Source organism: Pleurodeles waltl, chromosome 3_1 (assembly GCF_031143425.1).
Source record: "Pleurodeles waltl isolate 20211129_DDA chromosome 3_1, aPleWal1.hap1.20221129, whole genome shotgun sequence".
Classification (NCBI taxonomy): Eukaryota; Metazoa; Chordata; class Amphibia; order Caudata; family Salamandridae; genus Pleurodeles; species Pleurodeles waltl.
In genome coordinates, this window is record NC_090440.1 from 17,785,716 (window position 1) to 17,803,140 (window position 17,425).

Genomic DNA, 17,425 nt, shown 5'->3' on the forward strand with positions numbered 1-17,425 from the left:
AGAGTGATAACTTCAACCCAGCCACCAGGGCTTGACTCACTTCAAACGGTGATAACTCCACACCCCAGCCACCAGGACTTGACTCACTTCAAACTCCATACCCCAGCCACCAGGGCTTGACTCACTTCAAAGGGTGATAACTCCACACCCCAGCCACCAGGGCTTGACTCACTTCAAAGGGTGACAACTCCACCCCCCAGCCACCAGGGCTTGACTCACTTCAAACTCCAAACACCAGCCACCAGGGCTTGACTCACTTCAAAGGGTGATAACTTCACACACCAGCCACCAGGGCTTGACTCACTTCAAAGGGTGACAATTCCACACACCAGCCCCCAGGGCTTGACTCACTTCAAAGGGTGATAACTCCACACCCAGCCACCAGGGCTTGATTCACTTCAAAGGGTGATAACTCCACCCCCCAGCCACCAGGGCTTGACTCGCTTCAAAGAGTGATAACTCCAACCCAGCCAACAGGGCTTGACTCACTTCAAAGGGTGATAACTCCACCCCCCCAGCCACCAGGGCTTGGCTCACTTCAAAGGGTGATAACTCCGCCCCCCAGCCACCAGGGCTTGACTCACTTAAAACTCCACACCCCAGCCACCAGGGCTTGAATCACTTCAAAGGATGATAACTCCACACCCCAGCCACCAGGGCTTGACTCACTTCAAAGGGTGACAACTCCACCCCCCAGCCACCAGGGCTTGGCTCACTTCAAAGGGTGACAAATCCACCCCCCAGCCACCAGGGCTTGACTCACTTCAAAGGGTGATAACTTCACACCCCAGCCACCAGGGCTTGACTCACTTCAAAGGGTGACAATTTCACACACCAGCCCCCAGGGCTTGACTCACTTCAAACTACACACACCAGCCACCAGGGCTTGACTCACTTCAAAGGGTGACAACTCCACCCCCCAGCCACCAGGGCTTGACTCACTTCAAACTCCACACACCAGCCACCAGGGCTTGACTCACTTCAAAGGGTGATAACTCCACACCCCAGCCACCAGGGCTTGACTCACCTCAGACTCCACACACCAGCCATCAGGGCTTGACTCACTTCAAAGGGTGATAACTCCAACCCAGCCACCAGGGCTTGACTCACTTCAAAGGGTGATAACTCCACACCCCAGCCACCAGGGCTTGACTCACTTCAAACTCCACACACCAGCCATCAGGGCTTGACTCACTTCAAACTCCACACACCAGCCACCAGGGCTCGACTCACTTCAAAGGGTGATAACTTCACACCCAGCCATCAGGGCTTCACTCACTTCAAAGGGTGATAACTCCACCCCCCAGCCACCAGGGCTTGACTCACTTCAAACTCCACACCAGCCATCAGGGCTTGACTCACTTCAAAGGTTGATAACTCCACACCCCAACCACCAGGGCTTGACTCACTTCAAAGGGTGATGTCTCAACACTCAGCCCCCAGGCCTTGACTCACTTCTAAGGCTGATACCTCCATACCCAGCCACCAGGGCTTGACTCACTTCAAAGGCTGACAACTCCACACCCAGCCAGCAGGGCTTGACTCACTTCAAAGGGTGATAACTCCACCTCCCAGCCACCAGGGCTTGATTCACTTCAAAGAGTGATAACTTCAACCCAGCCACCAGGGCTTGACTCACTTCAAACGGTGATAACTCCACACCCCAGCCACCAGGACTTGACTCACTTCAAACTCCATACCCCAGCCACCAGGGCTTGACTCACTTCAAAGTGTGATAACTCCACACCCCAGCCCCCAGGCCTTGACTCACTTCTAAGGATGATACCTCCACACCCAGCCACCAGGGCTTGACTCACTTCAAAGGCTGACAACTCCACACCCAGCCAGGAAGGCTTGACTCACTTCAAAGGGTGATAACTCCACCTCCCAGCCACCAGGGCTTGATTCACTTCAAAGAGTGATAACTTCAACCCTGCCACCAGGGCTTGACTCACTTCAAACGGTGATAACTCCACACGCCAGCCACCAGGACTTGACTCACTTCAAACTCCATACCCCAGCCACCAGGGCTTGACTCACTTCAAAGGGTGATAACTCCACACCCCAGCCACCAGGGCTTGACTCACTTCAAAGGGTGACAACTCCACCCCCCAGCCACCAGGGCTTGACTCACTTCAAACTCCAAACACCAGCCACCAGGGCTTAACTCACTTCAAAGGGTGATAACTTCACACACCAGCCACCAGGGCTTGACTCACTTCAAAGGGTGACAATTCCACACACCAGCCCCCAGGGCTTGACTCACTTCAAAGGGTGATAACTCCACACCCAGCCACCAGGGCTTGATTCACTTCAAAGGGTGATAACTCCACCCCCTAGCCACCAGGGCTTGACTCACTTCAAAGAGTGATAACTCCAACCCAGCCAACAGGGCTTGACTCACTTCAAAGGGTGATAACTCCACCCCCCCAGCCACCAGGGCTTGGCTCACTTCAAAGGGTGATAACTCCACCCCCCAGCCACCAGGGCTTGACTCACTTCAAACTCCACACACCAGCCATCAGGGCTTGACTCACTTCAAAGGGTGATAACTTCACACCCAGCCACCAGGGCTTGACTCACTTCAAAGGGTTTTAACTCCACACCCCAGCAACAAGGGCTTGACTCACGTCAAACTCCACACAACAGCCACCAGGGCTTGACTCACTTTAAACTCCACACACCAGTCACCAGGGCTTGACTCACTTCAAAGGGTGACAATTCCACACACCCGCCCCCAGTGCTTGACTCACTTCAAAGGGTGACAACTCCACCCCCCAGCCACCAGGGCTTGACTCACTTCAAACTCCACACACCAGCCACCAGGGCTTGACTCACTTCAAAGGGTGATAACTCCACACCCCAGCCACCAGGGCTTGACTCACTTCAAACTCCACACACCAGCCATCAGGGCTTGACTCACTTCAAAGGGTGATAACTCCAACCCAGCCACCAGGGCTTGACTCACTTCAAAGGGTGATAACTCCACACCCCAGCCACCAGGGCTTGACTCACTTCAAACTCCACACACCAGCCACCAGGGCTTGACTCACTTCAAACTCCACACACCAGCCACCAGTGCTCGACTCACTTCAAAGGGTGATAACTTCACACCCAGCCACCAGGGCTTGACTCACTTCAAAGGGTGATAACTCCACCCTCCAGCCACCAGGGCTTGACTCACTTCAAACTCCACACCAGCCACCAGGGCTTGACTCACTTCAAAGGTTGATAACTCCACACCCCAACCACCAGGGCTTGTCTCACTTCAAAGGGTGATGTCTCCACACTCAGTCCCCGGGCCTTGACTCACCTCTAAGGCTGATACCTCCACACCCAGCCACCAGCGCTTGACTCACTTCAAAGGCTGACAACTCCACACCCAGCCAGCAGGGCTTGACTCACTTCAAAGGGTGATAACTCCACCCCCCCAGCCACCAGGGCTTGATTCACTTCAAAGAGTGATAACTTCAACCCAGCCACCAGGGCTTGACTCACTTCAAAGACTGGTACCTACACACCCAGCCACCAGGGCTTGACCCACTTCAAAGGGTGACAATTCCACACCCCAGCCACCAGGGCTTGACTCACTTCAAAGGGTGATAACTCCAACCCAGCCAACAGGGATTGACTCACTTCAAAGGGTGATAACTCCACACCCCAGCCACCAGGGCTTGACTCACTTCAAACTCCACACCCCAGCCACCAGGGCTTGACTCACTTCAAAGGGTGATAACTCCACACCCCAGCCACCAGGGCTTGACTCACTTCAAAGGGTGAAAACTCCACCCCCCCCGTCAGCAGGGCTTGGCTCACTTCAAAGGGTGACAAATCCACCCCCCAGCCACCAGGGCCTGACTCTCTTCAAAGGGTGATAACTTCACACCCCAGCCACCAGGGCTTGACTCACTTCAAAGGGTGACAATTCCACACACCAGCCAGCCCCCAGGGCTTGACTCACTTCAAACTCTACACACCAGCCACCAGGGCTTGACTCACTTCAACAGGTGATATCTCCACCACCAGCCCCTAGGGCTTGACTCACTTCAAAGGCTGACACCTCCACACCCAGCCACCAGGGCTTGACTCACTTCAAAGTGTGATAACTACACACCCAGCCACCGGGGCTTGATTCACTTCAAAGGGTGATAACTCCTCACCCCAGCCACCAGGGCTTGACTCACTTCAAACTCCACACACAAGCCATCAGGGCTTGACTCACTTCAAAGGGTGATAACTTCACACACCAGCCCCCAGGGCTTGACTCACTTCAAAGGGTGATAACTCCACACCCAGCCACCAGGGCTTGATTCACTTCAAAGGGTGATAACTCCACCCCCCAGCCACCAGGGATTGACTCACTTCAAAGAGTGATAACTCCAACCCAGCCAACAGGGCTTGACTCACTTCAAAGGGTGATAACTCCACCCCCCAGCCACCAGGGCTTGGCTCACTTCAAAGGGTGATAACTCCACCCCCCAGCCACCAGGGCTTGACTCACTTAAAACTCCACACCCCAGCCACCAGGGCTTGACGCACTTCAAAGGGTGACAACTCCACACCCCAGCCACCAGGGCTTGACTCACTTCAAAGGGTGACAACTCCACCCCCAAGCCACCAGGCCTTGGCTCACTTCAAAGGGTGACAAATCCACCCCCAGCCACCAGGGCTTGACTCACTTCAAAGGGTGACAACTTCACTCCCCAGCCACCTGGGCTTGACTCACTTCAAAGGGTGACAATTCCACACACCAGCCCCCAGGGCTTGACTCACTTCAAACTACACACACCAGCCACCAGGGCTTGACTCACTTCAAAGGGTGATATCTCCACACCCAGTCCCTAGGGCTTGACTCACTTCAAAGGCTGATACCTCCACACCCAGCTACCAGGGCTTGACTGACTTCAAAAGGTGATAACTCCACACCCAGCCACCAGGGCTTGACTCACTTCAAAGGGTGATAACTCCACCCCCCAGCCACCAGGGCTTGACTCACTTCAAAGGGTGATAACTCGAACCCAGCCAACAGGGCTTGACTCACTTCAAAGGGTGATAACTCCACACCCCAGCCACCAGGGCTTGACTCACTTCAAACTCCACACACCAGCCATCAGGGCTTGACTCACTTCAAAGGGTGATAACTTCACACCCAGCCACCAGGCCTTGACTCACTTCAAAGGGTGATAACTCCACACCCCAGCAACAAGGGCTTGACTCACTTCAAACTCCACACAACAGCCACCAGGGCTTGACTCACTTCAAACTCCACACACCAGTCACCAGGGCTTGACTCACTTCAAAGGGTGACAATTCCACACACCAGCCCCCAGTGCTTGACTCACTTCAAAGGGTGACAACTCCACCCCCCAGCCACTAGGGCTTGACTCACTTCAGACTCCACACACCAGCCATCAGGGCTTGACTCACTTCAAAGGGTGATAACTCCAACCCAGCCACCAGGGCTTGACTCACTTCAAAGGGTGATAACTCCACACCCCAGCCACCAGGGCTTGACTCACTTCAGACTCCACACACCAGCCATCAGGGCTTGACTCACTTCAAAGGGTGATAACTCCAACCCAGCCACCAGGGCTTGACTCACTTCAAAGGGTGATAACTCCACGCCCCAGCCACCAGGGCTTGACTCACTTCAAACTCCACACACCAGACATCAAGGCTTGACTCACTTCAAACTCCACACACCAGCCACCAGGGCTCGACTCACTTCAAAGGGTGATAACTTCACACCCAGCCATCAGGGCTTCACTCACTTCAAAGGGTGATAACTCCACCCCCCAGCCACCAGGGCTTGACTCACTTCAAACTCCACACCAGCCACCAGGGCTTGACTCACTTCAAAGGTTGATAACTCCACACCCCAACCACCAGGGCTTGACTCACTTCAAAGGGTGATGTCTCCACACTCAGCCCCCAGGCCTTGACTCACTTCTAAGGCTGATACCTCCACACCCAGCCACCAGGGCTTGACTCACTTCAAAGGCTGAGAACTCCACACCCAGCCAGCAGGGCTTGACTCACTTCAAAGGGTGATAACTCCACCTCCCAGCCACCAGGGCTTGATTCACTTCAAAGAGTGATAACTTCAACCCAGCCACCAGGGCTTGACTCACTTCAAACGGTGATAACTCCACACCCCAGCCACCAGGACTTGACTCACTTCAAACTCCATACCCAAGCCACCAGGGCTTGACTCACTTCAAAGGGTGATAACTCCACACCCCAGCCCCCAGGCCTTGACTCACTTCTAAGGATGATACCTCCACACCCAGCCACCAGGGCTTGATTCACTTCAAAGAGTGATAACTTCAACCCAGCCACCAGGGCTTGACTCACTTCAAACGGTGATAACTCCACACCCCAGCCACCAGGACTTGACTCACTTCAAACTCCATACCCCAGCCACCAGGGCTTGACTCACTTCAAAGGGTGATAACTCCAAACCCCAGCCCCCAGGCCTTGACTCACTTCTAAGGATGATACCTCCACACCCAGCCACCAGGGCTTGACTCACTTCAAAGGCTGACAACTCCACACCCAGCTAGGAAGGCTTGACTCACTTCAAAGGGTGATAACTCCACCTCCCAGCCACCAGGGCTTGATTCACTTCAAAGAGTGATAACTTCAACCCAGCCACCAGGGCTTGACTCACTTCAAAGGGTGATAACTTCACACCCAGCCACCAGGCCTTGACTCACTTCAAAGGGTGATAACTCCACACCCCAGCAACAAGGGCTTGACTCACTTTAAACTCCACACAACAGCCACCAGGGCTTGACTCACTTCAAACTCCACACACCAGTCACCAGGGCTTGACTCACTTCAAAGGGTGACAATTCCACACACCAGCCCCCAGTGCTTGACTCACTTCAAAGGGTGACAACTACACCACCCAGCCACTAGGGCTTCACTCACTTCAGACTCCACACCAGCCCTCAGGGCTTGACTCACTTCAAAGGGTGATAACTCCAACCCAGCCACCAGGGCTTGACTCACTTCAAAGGGTGATAACTCCACACCCCAGCCACCAGGGCTTGACTCACTTCAGACTCCACACACCAGCCATCAGGGCTTGACTCACTTCAAAGGGTGATAACTCCAACCCAGCCACCAGGGCTTGACTCACTTCAAAGGGTGATAACTCCACGCCCCAGCCACCAGGGCTTGACTCACTTCAAACTCCACACACCAGACATCAAGGCTTGACTCACTTCAAACTCCACACACCAGCCACCAGGGCTCGACTCACTTCAAAGGGTGATAACTTCACACCCAGCCATCAGGGCTTCACTCACTTCAAAGGGTGATAACTCCACCCCCCAGCCACCAGGGCTTGACTCACTTCAAACTCCACACCAGCCACCAGGGCTTGACTCACTTCAAAGGTTGATAACTCCACACCCCAACCACCAGGGCTTGACTCACTTCAAAGGGTGATGTCTCCACACTCAGTCCCCAGGCCTTGACTCACTTCTAAGGCTGATACCTCCACACCCAGCCACCAGGGCTTGACTCACTTCAAAGGCTGAGAACTCCACACCCAGCCAGCAGGGCTTGACTCACTTCAAAGGGTGATAACTCCACCTCCCAGCCACCAGGGCTTGATTCACTTCAAAGAGTGATAACTTCAACCCAGCCACCAGGGCTTGACTCACTTCAAACGGTGATAACTCCACACCCCAGCCACCAGGACTTGACTCACTTCAAACTCCATACCCAAGCCACCAGGGCTTGACTCACTTCAAAGGGTGATAACTCCACACCCCAGCCCCCAGGCCTTGACTCACTTCTAAGGATGATACCTCCACACCCAGCCACCAGGGCTTGATTCACTTCAAAGAGTGATAACTTCAACCCAGCCACCAGGGCTTGACTCACTTCAAACGGTGATAACTCCACACCCCAGCCACCAGGACTTGACTCACTTCAAACTCCATACCCCAGCCACCAGGGCTTGACTCACTTCAAAGGGTGATAACTCCAAACCCCAGCCCCCAGGCCTTGACTCACTTCTAAGGATGATACCTCCACACCCAGCCACCAGGGCTTGACTCACTTCAAAGGCTGACAACTCCACACCCAGCCAGGAAGGCTTGACTCACTTCAAAGGGTGATAACTCCACCTCCCAGCCACCAGGGCTTGATTCACTTCAAAGAGTGATAACTTCAACCCAGCCACCAGGGCTTGACTCACTTCAAACGGTGATAACTCCACACCCCAGCCACCAGGACTTGACTCACTTCAAACTCCATACCCCAGCCACCAGGGCTTGACTCACTTCAAAGGGTGATAACTCCACACCCCAGCCACCAGGGCTTGACTCACTTCAAAGGGTGACAAGTCCACCCCCCAGCCACCAGGGCTTGGCTCACTTCAAAGGGTGATAACTCCATCCCCCAGCCACCAGGGCTTGACTCACTTAAAACTCCACACCCCAGCCACCAGGGCTTGACGCACTTCAAAGGGTGACAACTCCACACCCCAGCCACCAGGGCTTGACTCACTTCAAAGGGTGACAACTCCACCCCCAAGCCACCAGGCCTTGGCTCACTTCAAAGGGTGACAAATCCACCCCCCAGCCACCAGGGCTTGACTCACTTCAAAGGGTGACAACTTCACTCCCCAGCCACCTGGGCTTGACTCACTTCAAAGGGTGACAATTCCACACACCAGCCCCCAGGGCTTGACTCACTTCAAACTACACACACCAGCCACCAGGGCTTGACTCACTTCAAAGGGTGATATCTCCACACCCAGTCCCTAGGGCTTGACTCACTTCAAAGGCTGATACCTCCACACCCAGCTACCAGGGCTTGACTGACTTCAAAAGGTGATAACTCCACACCCAGCCACCAGGGCTTGACTCACTTCAAAGGGTGATAACTCCACCCCCCAGCCACCAGGGCTTGACTCACTTCAAAGGGTGATAACTCGAACCCAGCCACCAGGGCTTGACTCACTTCAAAGGGTGATAACTCCACACCCCAGCCACCAGGGCTTGACTGACTTCAAACTCCACACACCAGCCATCAGGGCTTGACTCACTTCAAGGGGTGATAACTTCACACCCAGCCACCAGGCCTTGACTCACTTCAAAGGGTGATAACTCCACACCCCAGCAACAAGGGCTTGACTCACTTCAAACTCCACACAACAGCCACGAGGGCTTGACTCACTTCAAACTCCACACACCAGTCACCAGGGCTTGACTCACTTCAAAGGGTGACAATTCCACACACCAGCCCCCAGTGCTTGACTCACTTCAAAGGGTGACAACTCCACCCCCCAGCCACTAGGGCTTGACTCACTTCAAACTCCACACACCAGCCACCAGGGCTTGACTCACTTCAAAGGGTGATAACTCCACACCCCAGCCACCAGGGCTTGACCCACTTCAGACTCCACACACCAGCCATCAGGGCTTGACTCACTTCAAAGGGTGATAACTCCAACCCAGCCACCAGGGCTTGACTCACTTCAAAGGGTGATAACTCCACACCCCAGCCACCAGGGCTTGACTCACTTCAAACTCCACACACCAGCCATCAGGGCTTGACTCACTTCAAACTCCACACACCAGCCACCAGGGCTCGACTCACTTCAAAGTGTGATAACTTCACACCCAGCCATCAGGGCTTCACTCACTTCAAAGGGTGATAACTCCACCCCCCAGCCACCAGGGCTTGACTCACTTCAAACTCCACACCAGCCACCAGGGCTTGACTCACATCAAAGGTTGATAACTCCACACCCCAACCACCAGGGCTTGACTCACTTCAAAGGGTGATGTCTCCACACTCAGCCCCCAGGCCTTGACTCACTTCTAAGGCTGATACCTCCACACCCAGCCACCAGGGCTTGACTCACTTCAAAGGCTGAGAACTCCACACCCAGCCAGCAGGGCTTGACTCACTTCAAAGGGTGATAACTCCACCTCCCAGCCACCAGGGCTTGATTCACTTCAAAGAGTGATAACTTCAACCCAGCCACCAGGGCTTGACTCACTTCAAACGGTGATAACTCCACACCCCAGCCACCAGGACTTGACTCACTTCAAACTCCATACCCCAGCCACCAGGGCTTGACTCACTTCAAAGGGTGATAACTCCACACCCCAGCCACCAGGCCTTGACTCACTTCTAAGGATGATACCTCCACACCCAGCCACCAGGGCTTGACTCACTTCAAAGGCTGACAACTCCACACCCAGCCAGGAAGGCTTGACTCACTTCAAAGGGTGATAACTCCACCTCCCAACAACCAGGGCTTGATTCACTTCAAAGAGTGATAACTTCAACCCAGCCACCAGGGCTTGACTCACTTCAAACGGTGATAACTCCACACCCCAGCCACCAGGACTTGACTCACTTCAAACTCCATACCCCAGCCACCAGGGCTTGACTCACTTCAAAGGGTGATAACTCCACACCCCAGCCACCAGGGCTTGACTCACTTCAAAGGGTGACAACTCCACCCCCCAGCCACCAGGGCTTGACTCACTTCAAACTCCAAACACCAGCCACCAGGGCTTGACTCACTTCAAAGGGTGATAACTTCACACACCAGCCACCAGGGCTTGACTCACTTCAAAGGGTGACAATTCCACACACCAGCCCCCAGGGCTTGACTCACTTCAAAGGGTGATAACTCCACACCCAGCCACCAGGGCTTGATTCACTTCAAAGGGTGATAACTCCACCCCCCAGCCACCAGGGCTTGACTCGCTTCAAAGAGTGATAACCCCAACCCAGCCAACAGGGCTTGACTCACTTCAAAGGGTGATAACTCCACCCCCCCAGCCACCAGGGCTTGGCTCACTTCAAAGGGTGATAACTCCACCCCCCAGCCACCAGGGCTTGACTCACTTAAAACTCCACACCCCAGCCACCAGGGCTTGAATCACTTCAAAGGGTGATAACTCCACACCCCAGCCACCAGGGCTTGACTCACTTCAAAGGGTGACAACTCCACCCCCCAGCCACCAGGGCTTGGCTCACTTCAAAGGGTGACAAATCCACCCCCCAGCCACCAGGGCTTGACTCACTTCAAAGGGTGATAACTTCACACCCCAGCCACCAGGGCTTGACTCACTTCAAAGGGTGACAATTTCACACACCAGCCCCCAGGGCTTGACTCACTTCAAACTACACACACCAGCCACCAGGGCTTGACTCACTTCAAAGGGTGACAACTCCACCCCCCAGCCACCAGGGCTTGACTCACTTCAAACTCCACACACCAGCCACCAGGGCTTGACTCACTTCAAAGGGTGATAACTCCACACCCCAGCCACCAGGGCTTGACTCACCTCAGACTCCACACACCAGCCATCAGGGCTTGACTCACTTCAAAGGGTGATAACTCCAACCCAGCCACCAGGGCTTGACTCACTTCAAAGGGTGATAACTCCACACCCCAGCCACCAGGGCTTGACTCACTTCAAACTCCACACACCAGCCATCAGGGCTTGACTCAGTTCAAACTCCACACACCAGCCACCAGGGCTCGACTCACTTCAAAGGGTGATAACTTCACACCCAGCCATCAGGGCTTCACTCACTTCAAAGGGTGATAACTCCACCCCCCAGCCACCAGGGCTTGACTCACTTCAAACTCCACACCAGCCATCAGGGCTTGACTCACTTCAAAGGTTGATAACTCCACACCCCAACCACCAGGGCTTGACTCACTTCAAAGGGTGATGTCTCCACACTCAGCCCCCAGGCCTTGACTCACTTCTAAGGCTGATACCTCCATACCCAGCCACCAGGGCTTGACTCACTTCAAAGGCTGACAACTCCACACCCAGCCAGCAGGGCTTGACTCACTTCAAAGGGTGATAACTCCACCTCCCAGCCACCAGTGCTTGATTCACTTCAAAGAGTGATAACTTCAACCCAGCCACCAGGGCTTGACTCACTTCAAACGGTGATAACTCCACACCCCAGCCACCAGGACTTGACTCACTTCAAACTCCATACCCCAGCCACCAGGGCTTGACTCACTTCAAAGGGTGATAACTCCAAACCCCAGCCCCCAGGCCTTGACTCACTTCTAAGGATGATACCTCCACACCCAGCCACCAGGTCTTGACTCACTTCAAAGGCTGACAACTCCACACCCAGCCAGGAAGGCTTGACTCACTTCAAAGGGTGATAACTCCACCTCCCAGCCACCAGGGCTTGATTCACTTCAAAGAGTGATAACTTCAACCCAGCCACTAGGGCTTGACTCACTTCAAACGGTGATAACTCCACACGCCAGCCACCAGGACTTGACTCACTTCAAACTCCATACCCCAGCCACCAGGGCTTGACTCACTTCAAAGGGTGATAACTCCACACCCCAGCCACCAGGGCTTGACTCACTTCAAAGGGTGACAACTCCACCCCCCAGCCACCAGGGCTTGACTCACTTCAAACTCCAAACACCAGCCACCAGGGCTTGACTCACTTCAAAGGGTGATAACTTCACACACCAGCCACCAGGGCTTGACTCACTTCAAAGGGTGACAATTCCACACACCAGCCCCCAGGGCTTGACTCACTTCAAAGGGTGATAACTCCACACCCAGCCACCAGGGCTTGATTCACTTCAAAGGGTGATAACTCCACCCCCTAGCCACCAGGGCTTGACTCACTTCAAAGAGTGATAACTCCAACCCAGCCAACAGGGCTTGACTCACTTCAAAGGGTGATAACTCCACCCCCCAGCCACCAGGGCTTGACTCACTTCAAACTCCACACACCAGCCATCAGGGCTTGACTCACTTCAAAGGGTGATAACTTCACACCCAGCCACCAGGGCTTGACTCACTTCAAAGCGTTTTAACTCCACACCCCAGCAACAAGGGCTTGACCCACGTCAAACTCCACACAACAGCCGCCAGGGCTTGACTCACTTTAAACTCCACACACCAGTCACCAGGGCTTGACTCACTTCAAAGGGTGACAATTCCACACACCAGCCCCCAGTGCTTGACTCACTTCAAAGGGTGACAACTCCACCCCCCAGCCACCAGGGCTTGACTCACTTCAAACTCCACACACCAGCCACCAGGGCTTGACTCACTTCAAAGGGTGATAACTCCACACCCCAGCCACCAGGGCTTGACTCACTTCAAACTCCACACACCAGCCATCAGGGCTTGACTCACTTCAAATGGTGATAACTCCAACCCAGCCACCAGGGCTTGACTCACTTCAAAGGGTGATAACTCCACACCCCAGCCACCAGGGCTTGACTCACTTCAAACTCCACACACCAGCCACCAGGGCTTGACTCACTTCAAACTCCACACACCAGCCACCAGGGCTCGACTCACTTCAAAGGGTGATAACTTCACACCCAGCCACCAGGGCTTGACTCACTTCAAAGGGTGATAACTCCACCCTCCAGCCACCAGGGCTTGACTCACTTCAAACTCCACACCAGCCACCAGGGCTTGACTCACTTCAAAGGTTGATAACTCCACACCCCAACCACCAGGGCTTGTCTCACTTCAAAGGGTGATGTCTCCACACTCAGTCCCCGGGCCTTTACTCACCTCTAAGGCTGATACCTCCACACCCAGCCACCAGGGCTTGACTCACTTCAAAGGCTGACAACTCCACACCCAGCCAGCAGGGCTTGACTCACTTCAAAGGGTGATAACTCCACCCCCCCAGCCACCAGGGCTTGATTCACTTCAAAGAGTGATAACTTCAACCCAGCCACCAGGGCTTGACTCACTTCAAAGACTGGTACCTCCACACCCAGCCACCAGGGCTTGACCCACTTCAAAGGGTGACAATTCCACACCCCAGCCACCAGGGCTTGACTCACTTCAAAGGGTGATAACTCCAACCCAGCCAACAGGGATTGCCTCACTTCAAAGGGTGATAACTCCACACCCCAGCCACCAGGGCTTGACTCACTTCAAACTCCACACCCCAGCCACCAGGGCTTGACTCACTTCAAAGGGTGATAACTCCACACCCCAGCCACCAGGGCTTGACTCACTTCAAAGGGTGAAAACTCCACCCCCCGTCACCAGGGCTTGGCTCACTTCAAAGGGTGACAAATCCACCCCCCAGCCACCAGGGCCTGACTCTCTTCAAAGGGTGATAACTTCACACCCCAGCCACCATGGCTTGACTCACTTCAAAGGGTGACAATTCCACACACCAGCCAGCCCCCAGGGCTTGACTCACTTCAAACTCTACACACCAGCCACCAGGGCTTGACTCACTTCAACGGGTGATATCTCCACCACCAGCCCCTAGGGCTTGACTCACTTCAAAGGCTGACACCTCCACAACCAGCCACCAGGGCTTGACTCACTTCAAAGTGTGATAACTACACACCCAGCCACCGGGGCTTGATTCACTTCAAAGGGTGATAACGCCTCACCCCAGCCACCAGGGCTTGACTCACTTCAAACTCCACACACAAGCCATCAGGGCTTGACTCACTTCAAAGGGTGATAACTTCACACACCAGCCCCCAGGTCTTGACTCACTTCAAAGGGTGATAACTCCACACCCAGCCACCAGGGCTTGATTCACTTCAAAGGGTGATAACTCCACCCCCCAGCCACCAGGGCTTGACTCACTTCAAAGAGTGATAACTCCAACCCAGCCAACAGGGCTTGACTCACTTCAAAGGGTGATAACTCCACCCCCCAGCCACCAGGGCTTGGCTCACTTCAAAGGGTGATAACTCCACCCCCCAGCCACCAGGGCTTGACTCACTTAAAACTCCACACCCCAGCCACCAGGGCTTGACGCACTTCAAAGGGTGACAACTCCACACCCCAGCCACCAGGGCTTGACTCACTTCAAAGGGTGACAACTCCACCCCCAAGCCACCAGGCCTTGGCTCACTTCAAAGGGTGACAAATCCACCCCCCAGCCACCAGGGCTTGACTCACTTCAAAGGGTGACAACTTCACTCCCCAGCCACCTGGGCTTGACTCACTTCAAAGGGAGACAATTCCACACACCAGCCCCCAGGGCTTGACTCACTTCAAACTACACACACCAGCCACCAGGGCTTGACTCACTTCAAAGGGTGATATCTCCACACCCAGTCCCTAGGGCTTGACTCACTTCAAAGGCTGATACCTCCACACCCAGCTACCAGGGCTTGACTGACTTCAAAAGGTGATAACTTCACACCCAGCCACCAGGGCTGGACTCACTTCAAAGGGTGATAACTCCACCCCCCAGCCACCAGGGCTTGACTCACTTGAAAGGGTGATAACTCGAACCCAGCCAACAGGGCTTGACTCACTTCAAAGGGTGGTAACTCCACACCCCAGCCACCAGGGCTTGACTCACTTCAAACTCCACACACCAGCCATCAGGGCTTGACTCACTTCAAAGGGTGATAACTTCACACCCAGCCACCAGGCCTTGACTCACTTCAAAGGGTGATAACTCCACACCCCAGCAACAAGGGCTTTACTCACTTCAAACTCCACACAACAGCCACCAGGGCTTGACTCACTTCAAACTCCACACACCAGTCACCAGGGCTTGACTCACTTCAAAGGGTGACAATTCCACACACCAGCCCCCAGTGCTTGACTCACTTCAAAGGGTGACAACTCCACCCCCCAGCCACTAGGGCTTGACTCACTTCAAACTCCACACACCAGCCACCAGGGCTTGACTCACTTCAAAGGGTGATAACTCCACACCCCAGCCACCAGGGCTTGACTCACTTCAGACTCCACACACCAGCCATCAGGGCTTGACTCACTTCAAAGGGTGATAACTCCAACCCAGACACCAGGGCTTGACTCACTTCAAAGGGTGATAACTCCACACCCCAGCCACCAGGGCTTGACTCACTTCAAACTCCACACACCAGCCATCAAGGCTTGACTCACTTCAAACTCCACACACCAGCCACCAGGGCTCGACTCACTTCAAAGGGTGATAACTTCACACCCAGCCATCAGGGCTTCACTCACTTCAAAGGGTGATAACTCCACCCCCCAGCCACCAGGGCTTGACTCACTTCAAACTCCACACCAGCCACCAGGGCTTGACTCACTTCTAAGGCTGATACCTCCACACCCAGCCACCAGGGCTTGACTCACTTCAAAGGCTGAGAACTCCACACCCAGCCAGCAGGGCTTGACTCACTTCAAAGGGTGATAACTCCACCTCCCAGCCACCAGGGCTTGATTCACTTCAAAGAGTGATAACTTCAACCCAGCCACCAGGGCTTGACTCACTTCAAACAGTGATAACTCCACACCCCAGCCACCAGGACTTGACTCACTTCAAACTCCATACCCCAGCCACCAGGGCTTGACTCACTTCAAAGGGTGATAACTCCACACCCCAGCCCCCAGGCCTTGACTCACTTCTAAGGATGATACCTCCACACGCAGCCACCAGGGCTTGACTCACTTCAAAGGCTGACAACTCCACACCCAGCCAGGAAGGCTTGACTCACTTCAAAGGGTGATAACTCCACCTCCCAGCCACCAGGGCTTGATTCACTTCAAAGAGTGATAACTTCAACCCAGCCACCAGGGCTTGACTCACTTCAAACGGTGATAACTCCACACCCCAGCCACCAGGACTTGACTCACTTCAAACTCCATACCCCAGCCACCAGGGCTTGACTCACTTCAAAGGGTGATAACTCCACACCCCAGTCACCAGGGCTTGACTCACTTCAAAGGGTGACAACTCCACCCCCCAGCCACCAGGGCTTGACTCACTTCAAACTCCAAACACCAGCCACCAGGGCTTGACTCACTTCAAAGGGTGATAACTTCACACACCAGCCACCAGGGCTTGACTCACTTCAAAGGGTGACAATTCCACACACCAGCCCCCAGGGCTTGACTCACTTCAAAGGGTGATAACTCCACACCCAGCCACCAGGGCTTGATTCACTTCAAAGGGTGATAACTCCACCCCCCAGCCACCAGGGCTTGACTCGCTTCAAAGAGTGATAACTCCAACCCAGCCAACAGGGCTTGACTCACTTCAAAGGGTGATAACTCCACCCCCCCAGCCACCAGGGCTTGGCTCACTTCAAAGGGTGATAACTCCACCCCCCAGCCACCAGGGCTTGACTCACTTAAAACTCCACACCCCAGCCACCAGGGCTTGAATCACTTCAAAGGGTGATAACTCCACACCCCAGCCACCAGGGCTTGACTCACTTCAAAGGGTGACAACTCCACACCCCAGCCACCAGGGCTTGGCTCACTTCAAAGGGTGACAAATCCACCCCCCAGCCACCAGGGCTTGACTCACTTCAAAGGGTGATAACTTCACACCCCAGCCACCAGGGCTTGACTCACTTCAAAGGGTGACAATTTCACACACCAGCCCCCAGGGCTTGACTCACTTCAAACTACACACACCAGCCACCAGGGCTTGACTCACTTCAAAGGGT